The 12,053-nt window shown below is 44.3% G+C and overlaps 1 protein-coding gene across 1 annotated transcript in view; it reads right to left on the minus strand.

Moving 5' to 3' along the window:
• Nucleotides 1-12,053, minus strand: part of syn3 (synapsin III) — a gene marked incomplete at both ends in the record, with an annotated part of 114,138 nt that overhangs the window by 79,072 nt on the left and 23,013 nt on the right. The gene's annotated exons all lie outside the window — the stretch shown is intronic.

Here is a 12,053-nt window from a genome sequence, read left to right on the forward strand (position 1 = left end):
CAAACTGGCTACATGCCTCCTGAAGAGCAGCAAGTGTCCATAAATGGTATTTAGTGCCCGCCATAAACTGCTAATTCAAGGGCTTAGCATCTTCAGCTACTTGTTGACACAAAAAACAGTGAAAACATATCAAATATTTTCTTAATGAAAATGTAAAACATAGTCAGGAAATCTTGTGTTCTGTGTGTATTCTGCACGAGTAGCCAACATAGCATACATGGAACTGATACAACTTCCAAATCACGCAACCTGTCTCATCTCATCCCTCTATTCATCCATCCATCACAACAGACTGGTGCAGAGCCAGCATCACTGTAGATGCAGCACATGTCTGTCTGTTGATCTCTCCCTCCATCTTCCCCTCATTTATTTTCAGGCCCAAACAGCTCTGGCTCTGACACCTCATACTCCTGAAGAACTCCCTGCAGGATTCTATGGAGGACATGGTTATATGCCTACTTTAAATCCAGATTACACATACAGTATATACTTGTTGGGCGAACTCCAACGCTCCCTCCGAAATCCAGAGTGTAGATTTGGTTCACTGTTGCATGAACAGGATGAAAACCAAACTACTGCTCTTGAATCTAAGGCTTGACAATGCCACATACCCTCAAATGTTTCAATGCAGAGGAGGTTGATCCCTTGTAGTTGGACCACAACCTCTGGTCTCCCAACACCCCAGCCTGCCAGTCCAGAGGAACTATCCCTCCTGTCTATGTGATGCTGCAGAGACATGACTGACAGAGGAACAGGCACATCTCATCCATCTCTGGGGCCGAGGCAAGGAGGAGTATTATTACCACCTCAGTAACCTCGGCTTCAGAGAAAGGAGAACCCCGCCTATTTCTTCTTTGTCACAAGCTATTTAATGGGAGCATATGAAAGCCGTCTGTACTGCTATTCCTGTTGTGGAGTGGTGATATTTTCTCTTTACCAGCACCTACTGTTATAGGCAGTGGCGGAAAGCTCCAGTCCTCAAGGGCTGCAGTCCTGCAAATGTTGCATCAGACTTGTCCAGAGCTTAACATCAAGTGTCCAAGTCTGCTAATTACCCATGGATTTGAGTCAGGTGTGTTGCAGCAGGGAAACTCCTAACAGCTGCAGGACATTGGCCATCAAGAACCAGAGTTGCCCACCCCTGATTTAAAGTGAAGACAGTATCCAGAGCATCTCAAAAGCTGGTATTGCATGGTTAATGTGCCTCTGATGTCACATTTTAGTTGTGCAACAAATAATGCAGAGTATAATAGTTGCTTCGCTTTTAGGAAACGCCTCTTGCATTTTCTGCAGAAGAGAACCAAAAAAATTGCTTCGGCCTGTAAGGCTCATGAAGAATGGTTTCAGTCAGTCGAGCAGGCGACATGCCCTACAGATTCTACATTGGCTGACAATAGCTTTATGTGTCAGTTTCAGGCAGCGTCATTGTAAAACCCCCTCTGCATCAGGTACCGAATATCCTGCAGGGATGCAAAACAGTAGTAAGCCAGCCTCAGGCAGAAAAAGCTGTCACTTGTTGTTCTTCACATCCCTTTAAAGTATGAGACGTGACACTAATGTAGTGGATTAAATTGACCCTAAACAAGTAGCCTGCTGACTCTGTGGAAGAACCAAAAATTCAATTTGACATGTCACGGTTGAATACCAAAAACAACACGACATGAAGAGCACGGCTGCGCCTCTTTTGTGAGGACTCCAAGCCTGAGTCAGCTGTGGACCAGATTCAGTCTCTTGTGGTTTCTAAACGCCACAGTGTGAAGCAGTGAAATATTACTGAACAGATAAATAATCAAGTGAAAAAGCCTTCCACAGAAGTGTCAAAGCTAGAGCAAAAAGTTCTGCTCTGCTATTAATGTCACATGACTACATGTTGCCTTTTAAAACTGCTGCCATTTAAATCAACAAGGTGCCAAATCTGAGGCAATACAAGGATAAAACTGTTGTATTTCCTGCTGCATCTTCATGTTATACAAGGTTTATGAACATATTTAATGTACTTCATTCATAGAAACAGCAGGGAATTAAAACAAAAAATGCTTTTTGGAGTGGGGCTCTACACACATGTTCAACACATGGCTAATGGCATATTACAGTCAAATAACCAAAGAAATTGGTTCATGACTGGAAGTTTGATGGACTAAACCCTGGACTGCCTTCATAAATAAATAAAATACCAAAGCAAGAAACCCTTTGTAGCTTGTTTTTATTTGGTTGAAGCAATTGGGAGGAAAACTTGAAAGTTGCTTTTCATGTTACCTCCATGTACTTTCAACTATGAAGCAGTTTGCTTCAATAGTAGATGTGGCTCAAAGTTAAGCATTAAAACAGCACGGGACCTTTTTTTCTCTTATGTCAATCAGTAAGATGTGCAACCTTCAGCAAACTAAGGAGGTGAATATTTCACTTAAGAACTGCTCGAAAAGAAACCATATTGAACGCCAAAGCCATATTTCACTTACAACTGGTCTTACAGCAGATCTTGTTATCCAATGTAAGTTAGTGCTGTAAGAAACCCACGCTTAAAACTCACTGCTAATGGTATGTCCACACCAACACAGGTGTCAATCCAGCCGTGCCTCTGAAACCATGCTTATCTTATTTTATGTAGTAAAAGTGTGAAAAGTCCTGCTAACAACGTTACCACTAGCGCAGTCTTGGCTACATCTGCCACTGCCATGTAAACAAATGATGATAATGGCACATAGATCCAAGCCACACAATTGGTGCCTCACAATCTGACACAGCGAACACACACACACACAAACCTAAATGACACAGATTATGCAAAATTCTTTACCTGAGAAACTCCAAAACCCCCCAATTTGTGTTTCCATGTTAAAGGGGTCCTATTATGATATTTGGAGTTTTCTGAGCTTTTTTACAGTGTTACAGTGTTGAATCCTCATCAGACATGTGAACGGCACTGTTTTTTATCACCTAAACGCATGTTTGAGTTTGAGTTCCAGCACTCTCTCCGTTCAGTTGCGGTGCGCACTCCCGATGTAGTGCAGTGGCAGCTGACCAATCAGTGGCAACTTATACCTGGCAGGAGGCGGGGCTTAATGCGGAAGAGTCTCAATCCACTCATTTTGCCCACAGGCTGATCTGACAGCCTACGTAGAGGGTCGGTCTGAAGTAAATAAAGCTATTTGTGACACTAACTCCATCAATCCCAGCCCTTATGGGCTCAGAAATAAAAATAAATTAGCCTGAAATGCACATAATAGTTCCACTTTAATGAAATCTACACATTCAGGGAGAAATCTGGATTTGAGACATTTGTTCAAAATCAAATATAAACTTTCACACATAATGTTGTACATTAACAGCATTTGCAAAAATTTAGAAAATGCGTATTTGATATTGTTACTCCACCATGTAAAACATCAACCACTAAACTATGTTCTAAAACAAAGCAGTTCTACATGTTATAAAAGCTAGATCACACCATTAATATATCGTACAGAAGCTGCCACATGAATAAAGTTCTCAATGAATAATTGCAATTAAAATGAAGTGGTCACCAGTCATTAGGCTCTGAACAGAGTGTTTCCCCCACCTGCAGATGTACTGAGCATGAAGTGGTGGTTGGATATAAAATGCACCCAAATGCGTAAAGACGCACAGTGACTTATCTGTCCCTGCTGCTGAACATGGCACATGGAGACTGGAGTCAAGCTCGGCACCTTCCAAAGGGAAATGACTGACAGGTCAGAGCTGCTAATGACTTTTCCCAATCCTGCAATGACACCCAACTGCAGCCAGGAGAATGGGGCGGGCCTGGATATTGGGTGGAGTTGGATGTCAAATGGGCGTGGTTAGGGTTAGCAGTGGCCATTTAGAGGGAAGGAGAAACATGATCCAATCAAAATGTTGAAGGCGCAAGGTTGGACATCCAGCCTCTTCCAATATCCAGCTCTACCTCATTCTCCAGTCTGCAGCCAAGACCCTCAATCACCCTGAGCACAGAGTAACAGAACTGTGTGCGCCACAGCCAGACACACCGTGCTGTAGCGGCCATCGGGCAGATGAAATGTAGGTGAAGATGCCTCGATGCACGAGAGGAAATCCCCCTTTTTTGCTTTTTTCCCTGCTGAACCGTCATGGAAATGAGATCGATTAATATTAATTAGGGGCGTTTGCCTGACCTTTTATAGCCAACATGTAGGCGTGACAAGATGTTCCCTCACGTGCGCAAAATTTCATCTTGATCCTGATTTATAAAGCAAAACAGGCGTGGGATGTACGTACGCCACCTATAGTCATTGTTGCTACGCACAGTTTTTTTTAAATGAGGCCCCTGGTCTGATCAGCATCCATAACATAATATCCGGGTGCAAGTGCTTATTTTCAATAAGGATAATAAGGACACCAGCAGTGAGGGATGCTGTCAAGCTGAAGAAGGAGTCCTATCGGGCCTTCTTGGCCTGTGGGACTCTGGAGGCAGCTGATGGGTACCGACGGGCTAAGCGGCATGCGGCTTCGGCCGTTGCCGAGGCAAAAACTCGGGCATGGGAGGAGTTCGGCGAGGCCATGGAGAAAGACTTCCGGACGGCTTCGAGGAGATTCTGGTCCACCATCCGGCGGCTCAGGGGGGGGAAGCTATGCTCCATCAATACTGTGTACAGTGGAGATGGGGAGCTGCTGACCTCAACTCGGGACGTTGTGGGTCGGTGGAGGGAATACTTCGAAGACCTCCTCAATCCTACCAACACGGCTTCCCATGAGGGAGCAGAGCTGGTGGACTCAGGGGTGGACTCTCCTATCTCTGGGGCTGAAGTCGCTGAGGTGGTCAAAAAGCTCCTTGGCGGCAAGGCCCCGGGGGTGGATGAGATCCGCCCGGAGTTCCTTAAGGCTCTGGATGCTGTGGGGCTGTCCTGGCTGACACGCCTCTGCAGCATCACGTGGACATCGGGGGCAGTACCGCTGGATTGGCAGACTGGGGTAGTGGTCCCCCTTTTTAAGAAGGGGGACCGGAGGGTGTGTTCCAATTACAGGGGAATCACACTCCTCAGCCTCCCTGGTAAGGTCTATTCAGGGGTCCTGGAGAGGAGGGTCCGCCGGATAGTCGAATCCCGGATTGAGGAGGAGCAGTGTGGTTTTCGTCCTGGTCGCGGAACAGTGGACCAGCTCTATACCCTCTCTGGGGTCCTGGAGGGGGCATGGGAGTTTGCCCAACCAGTCTACATGTGCTTTGTGGACCTGGAGAAGACATTCGACCGTGTCCCCCGGGGGCTCCTGTGGGGGGTACTCCGGGAGTCTGGGGTACCGGACCCCCTTGTACGAGCTGTCCGGTCCCTGTACGACAGGTGTCAGAGCTTGGTCCGCATTGCCGGTAGTAAGTCGGATTCGTTTCCGGTGAGGGTTGGACTCCGCCAAGGCTGCCCTTTATCACCGATTCTGTTCATAACTTATATGGACAGAATTTCTAGGCGCAGCCGAGGGGTTGAGGGGATCCGACTTGGTGGCCTCAGGATTGGGTCCCTGCTTTTTGCGGATGACGTGGTCCTGTTGGCTTCGTCTGGTCGTGATCTCCAGCTCTCGCTTGAGCGATTCGCGGCCGAGTGTGAAGCGGCTGGGATGGGAATCAGCACCTCAAAATCTGAGACCATGATCCTCAGCCGGAATAGGGTGGATTGCCCTCTCCGGGTCGGGAGTCAGGTCCTGCCTCAAGTGGAGGAGTTTAAATATCTCGGGGTCTTGTTCACGAGTGAGGGAAGGATGGAGCGTGAGATCGACAGACGGATCAGTGCGGCGTCTGCAGTAATGCGGGCTCTGCGCCGGTCTGTCGTGGTGAAGAAGGAGCTGAGCCAGAAGGCGAAGCTCTCGATTTATCAGTCGATCTATGTTCCTACCCTCACCTATGGTCATGAGCTGTGGGTCGTGACCGAAAGAACGAGATCTCGTATACAGGCGGCTGAAATGAGTTTCCTCCGCAGGGTGGCCGGGCTCTCCCTTAGAGATAGGGTGAGGAGCTCAGTCATCCGGGAGGGGCTCAGAGTAGAGCCGCTGCTCCTTCGCAACGAGAGGAACCAGTTGAGGTGGCTCGGGCATCTGGTCAGGATGCCTCCTGGACGCCTCCCTGGTGAGGTGTTCCAGGCACGTCCCTCGGGGAGGAGACCCCGGGGAAGACCCAGGACACGCTGGAGGGATTACATCTCTCGGCTGGCCTGGGAACGCCTTGGGATCCCCCCCGCAGAGTTGGCAAATGTGGCTGGGGAGAGGGAAGTCTGGGCTTCCCTGCTTAGGCTGCTGCCCCCGCGACCCGACCCCGGATAAGCGGCAGAAGATGGATGGATGGATGGATGGACAATAAAGAAGCTGAAAACTCTTGCGGCACCATGAGTGTGCAAATATTTTTTTTCTCCCAATACAGTAACATCTGATCTGAATTTAGTCTATAACGTGAACAAAAAGAAAATGGATTTTACCAATTTTAAAGACAGCATGCAACTCACTGAGGGTGTGTCTCAATCAGCGCACTAACACTTCTTCGCGCACTATGTTTCAGTGTGTACTGCGTTTACACTGACTTTTGCGCAAAAAGTCTGCACTGAAAGTACCCGGATGCTGCCCTAAACCCGCCCATAAATGTAGTGTGGAACGATGGACACTTCGCGCACTAAATCGGCGCCATTTTGCTGACGTTGCGGAAGAGGATGGACTTTTCATCAGTTTACCAGGTAAATAATGGCAGAGTTTAACGCCGGTCCAGGCAGGGATTCATTTGTATAAATGTAAGTAATAAATTATTCCGTTATGATTCTGATGTATACTGCAGCCTGCTAATCTATCCCTGACGACAGTTATGGGTCATTGCCCACTCAGTAGTTAGCACCATAGGTTAGCACACTGTTAGCTGATTTTATCCGGCGTAGTGGACGTAGATCGGTTATACGTGTTAAAAATGAATGTTATTGGTTCTGTATGTTCATTGATCATTGTTGAACTTCCAGATGAAGCATTGTGGTGTCCATGATGTAAACTACTAACACCAATATAGTGCCAGTTTTTAGAGAGCAGTCTGTTACTATGGTTACCACTGATGCCATAAATCTGCATCGTATGGTCAGATCTGATCTACTAAGACTGAACAAGAAAAAATTGATATAAAATAAACATAGTAGTGAATGTAGTTGGTTTGATTATTAGAATGCAAATTGTGAGGTGTGTAACTTTCTTCTGCATGGCTCCACCTCGTCTGTCCCTGATTGAAAATCGATCGATAGTTTGGTTTACGTTGTAGTTAGTATAATGTAATAGTTGCTGAATGTTTAGTGTGTTTTGTTTTGTGTATGGTAAATTAATCATTACAAATATTTAATATTTGAAAAATGTAAAAAAAAAAGTTTGTTGTAGGTCTTCATTATATAGAGACACACACAATTTGTTTCCCATTTGCCAAATTATTTATTGTTTAGATATAAATGCAGTCATGATCTGGGGAGTAACACATCATTGCCATCCTCTGCCTCTCATCAGCCTCACAGACGGTTCCTGGAGATGCTGCTGGTTCTCCTGCTGGTTGTTCCCCAGCTGCCCTCCTAACATCTTCATCATCATCTGGCTCCTGTAGATCACCGCTGCTCATGTAGATGTTGTGGACAGTGGACATACTTCACCTCCTTCCAGAGCGTTTAGGAACACGGACCTCCACCTGGTCTCTAGGATCCTGAAAGACCTCTCCACACTCACCTGGCTTCTGACAGGCAGCATATGAAGCGAGCTTGCAGGTGGTTTCAGACAGGCTGCCTGAGGAGCGTCATGAGGAAGGTGGACTGCAACAAGCAGGGGGAGATTCAATAAAGGATTCAATAAAATGTTTCAATATCAACTTTGCTGCATCCCTGTGTCTGAGCATCTTCTTTACAGCATTACATTCCCTACATTATCATTTATAATCCGTTTCCTGTTGCCTAATGTGCACAGTATCAGAGTAAACACCAATTAAAACAAATATGTTTAATGTAAAGGACATTTTTATACTGACAATATCTTTGCATATTTAAAAGCTGTTAGTGTTTTGATTTGCACTTTATTATACTAATAAGCACATGGGAGACACACAAAGACATGTCTGATGTTGCTTTGTATTGTTAACAACTGAGCTAGATCACTCTAGTGTAGGCCATAATATATGATATGATACATGAAGTTTAGTTTGCTGGATTTGTTCATTTATTTGTTACAAATTCCTAAAAGGAATTTAGTGGGACGAACTGTCTCTGAAACGATAAGCAAATAATGAAGCGAGGCTGGCAATGGTTCCGCACTCTTGGAACGTATGCAGGCGGGTCATCCACGTTAGAAATAAATAAATATACGTACCAACTCGTGTTCAGCCAATCGGAGGAGGATCCTTCATCACCTTTAATGCGATGTAGTTTTATGAGAGAAGCAAATTCATTCTCGTAATTTAGCGCTTTGTTTTACTTTTGGCGGCAGAAGAGTTGTGGTTAAATGAGAGTTCGTTGTTGGGAGTCTGCGGATGTGTTGAAGTAGTACTGGCTATTAACATGCTAGTACTGGCCATGGGAAGAATTGAAAAGGCCCACTCAAGCATGTCACAGTTTCAAAACATTTCAAATAATTTTTCATTCGAATGTATCACTTGGTCTATAGCTGGTTGGGTTCAATGATCTTTCGTCTGAACATGGAACATATTAAGTTTACATGCCCTCGGTATAATCTGGGGCATCCTTCTGCAATCTCCAACATCTTTCCACAAATTGAAACTCTGAAATAAATCCTGTGTGTGAGGCTGCGACTGAGCTGCAGGGTGGCAGAAAAGCCTGTTTGACTGGAAGCAAAGGGGGATATTACACTGCTGAACATTGGTCCAAACTACGCCCACTGAGGAACACGTTCAGCTCATTTGTTCTGTCCAGACTTCAGTCTAAACCCACTTTATCTTGAAGCCGTTAACTCTTTCATTCCTGACCACACATCCCTCATATGTTATGCTGCAGATCATGTTCTCAAATTTTCCTGTACTCCTCTTTCTGCTTTTAAATTCTTCAATTTTATGTCTTGAGAACATTGCATATAGGGGTAACAGTACTCCATGATGCTACAAATTGGGCAGTGGAGAAGGAAAGAGACACTAAGAGTGAGTTTAGATACATGGGTAGTAAGAATTAATGTTTGGTTTAGGGGGCCATGGGTAGCCAGTGGGGTTTAATAAATAAGTAAACAGTGTGGAACACTTTTGGCTGGTCAATTTTTACCCTCAGCATAATTCTGAATAAAAGGAGTCATGCTGCATACGTGGACATATACAACTGATTGTGAGCAACTTTATCATACCCAGTTAGAATAAACTGATCCAATATTTCTGAAGTAACAGCTGGCAGTGAGACAACTCTTTGGCAATGCAAACCTGAAAATAGGCTTCTCTGCATTACAAGCTTCAACAGGCAAGCAGTGCAACACACATCATCCATGTATTCATACACCCCAACATGGAGGAGGACTGAAGCAAATCCAGAACCTCTACCCAACCCCGCTCCTTCCAGTTTAAAGAGTACATGTAATCAATCACAATCATATTTCCATTCTCTGATTGCAATTGGTGCAAATTAGCAAATGTAAAATGATCAAACTGTCATTTACATATAAAGGAGCAAAGTTCTTGAGTTTTCCTCTCATCAAGTGCAGTGATCCATGTAACATACGGGGGAGGAAGTTGGCCTTTGAAAGAATGTGCCAACCTAATGAAACTTCCACTTCAGTCAAGACAGAGAAAAAGAAAAACACTCACCTCTGTCATTTATTGTTTAGCACTCTCAGGAGAAGATCAGTGGGCGAGTAAATGCCATAATCTTATTTAAAGGACAATAAGGAGTCACTCGCACTCAGCGACATACACTTGGCTCTGATCCTCTTCGCTTCTTATACCCATCCCCATAAGAAACATCTGTGTGCACAGCAGCACAAGTCTTGCCAGAAAAGCCTCCCAAATGTATAAACACACACTGACACTCCCATGCACACAACCAAGCATCTTTTGCCTTCTAAGCAAATCCCATCCCAAACAGAGGCCTACGCTGACTTTTGCTTTTTAAAAATAAAGGGGAAAAAAAAAAAAAAAGTGGGCAACATTGGAAAGGGCCAAGTATTCAACACCATCACTGATTGGCTGTTTAAGGATAAGAGGAATGCAAACAGCCACTGTCATTGGGCAAGTAATGGATTAAGTGGTGGCTGATGTAGGGCACAGGCCCAGAAGCCAGGACAGGAGGCTTTTCATAGCGCCATGGTTACCATCACGGTAACACATTCAGACACTTGTCCTGGAGGAGCTCCTGCCCTGGGAAAGGAAAACAGGAAGTGATACAGAGGACAACCTCCTCCAGAGCAGATTCTTTTCATCCATTGACATCCATCCAGGCCGACTTAAGAATGGTTCACAGATGACCTGCATGTTTTGTTGTGTCTGCCCTGAGATGGCATTGTTCTAAAGTGGTGCTATTCAAATAAAGCTGAAATTTGAATTTAAAATAATGTATTATCGCCTTAAATATCACAATAACCTCTTACGAAACAAAATCTAAAAGTCTTTTTGGAAACCGTGGACACAAGTGAGCATGGTCGGGTTCACGCGCCACTAATGGACATTTGTCCTTCATACCAATAGAAGAGAGCGACCATCCAGCTTATCAGCTCTTCACAAACCTACATCTTTTCTGTTGAAGGATTGTATTGTTTCCATGAGTTGGCCAATTTAAACATCTGTTCGGACAAATCAATACTAAAAAAGTAAGATGTTTTAGAGCAGCATATGCTCCAGCCACACAACATTTCCTTCAAGGAAGACCTTGCATGTTTTAGCTAAACCACACACTGCATCCATCACTCAACATGACTTCACAGGAGAAGAGTCCAGGTGTTGAACTGGCCTGCCTGCAGTCCAGACCTTTCAACAGAAAAAATTTGGTAAATGATTAAATAAAAAGTCCAGCCACTAAGGCCCAGTACTATTCGCAGGTAGAATTTGGCATCAAACAATAAAACTAGAGCAACTCACTTCCCAAATGTTTCCTGACAGTGTTTAAAAGAAGAGGGGATGCTACACATCACACTCTTTATATAAAATGTTTTTGATGCATTCATGCAGGAATCACTGTGGACCTCACAAGCAACCGTCCTGCAGATTTTAGATGTTTATCTGCTTTAATACACCTGAATCAAATAATTAACGGCTCACAAAAAAGGTTCGGCTGAAACCTGACACCATATTTATTCATCTGAATAATTTTCCATGTTAATCTCCAAGTTTTTCTCCTATTCAGACAGCATTCACAGACAGCAGGTGTTGGATGGCTGATAACTTGCAACTTGACTTCGACTTGCAAAAAAGTACTTGTGAAGATCTCTGCATCATAAACTGCCACAGAAACAATAAGAATGAGTCTAATATGGTTATGTCCCTGCTGCTCTGATCCAATGGTCTCAATAATCCTGCAGGTTTTCGATTTTTTACTGCTCAAACACATTGGACTCAAAAGTCATTCTGCAGAAACACATAGGCTGTTGAATCCACTTAATTTGAGTTGTATGTGTTGAACCATTGATCCATGTAAACTTATGTTTAGGTATTTGATGTGTCAAAGTAACATCTACATGAATGACAAACTGAAGGCTCCCTATCCAGGTGACTATAGCATGTAGCTGTCATTTAATTGGAAGTTGGCTTTTGCAATCCCAAACTTCAAAAGTCTACATGCCAAAGTATTCTAGAGTCCATACTGGATCAATTTGGATAAAAGTCCCCGCAAAAAAAAAAAAAAAAAAAAAAACCTAAGCTGCATATAAATAAATTGTAAAATTACCTTTATACTATTTGCACTGTTGCCCAGTCACAATTCTCAAGGGTTAGCATGTTACTGCCCTGCACAGTGTGCCAGTATACCATGTTGTCTGCCACCTTTACATCACACACACACACACACACACACACACACACACACACACACACACACACACACACACACACACACACACACACACACACACTTTTTTGGGACATCATCTTTTCTATGGAGTCAGATCAC

Source organism: Telmatherina bonti, assembly GCF_933228915.1.
Source record: "Telmatherina bonti genome assembly, chromosome: 23".
In the NCBI taxonomy this organism is placed as follows: domain Eukaryota; kingdom Metazoa; phylum Chordata; class Actinopteri; order Atheriniformes; family Telmatherinidae; genus Telmatherina; species Telmatherina bonti.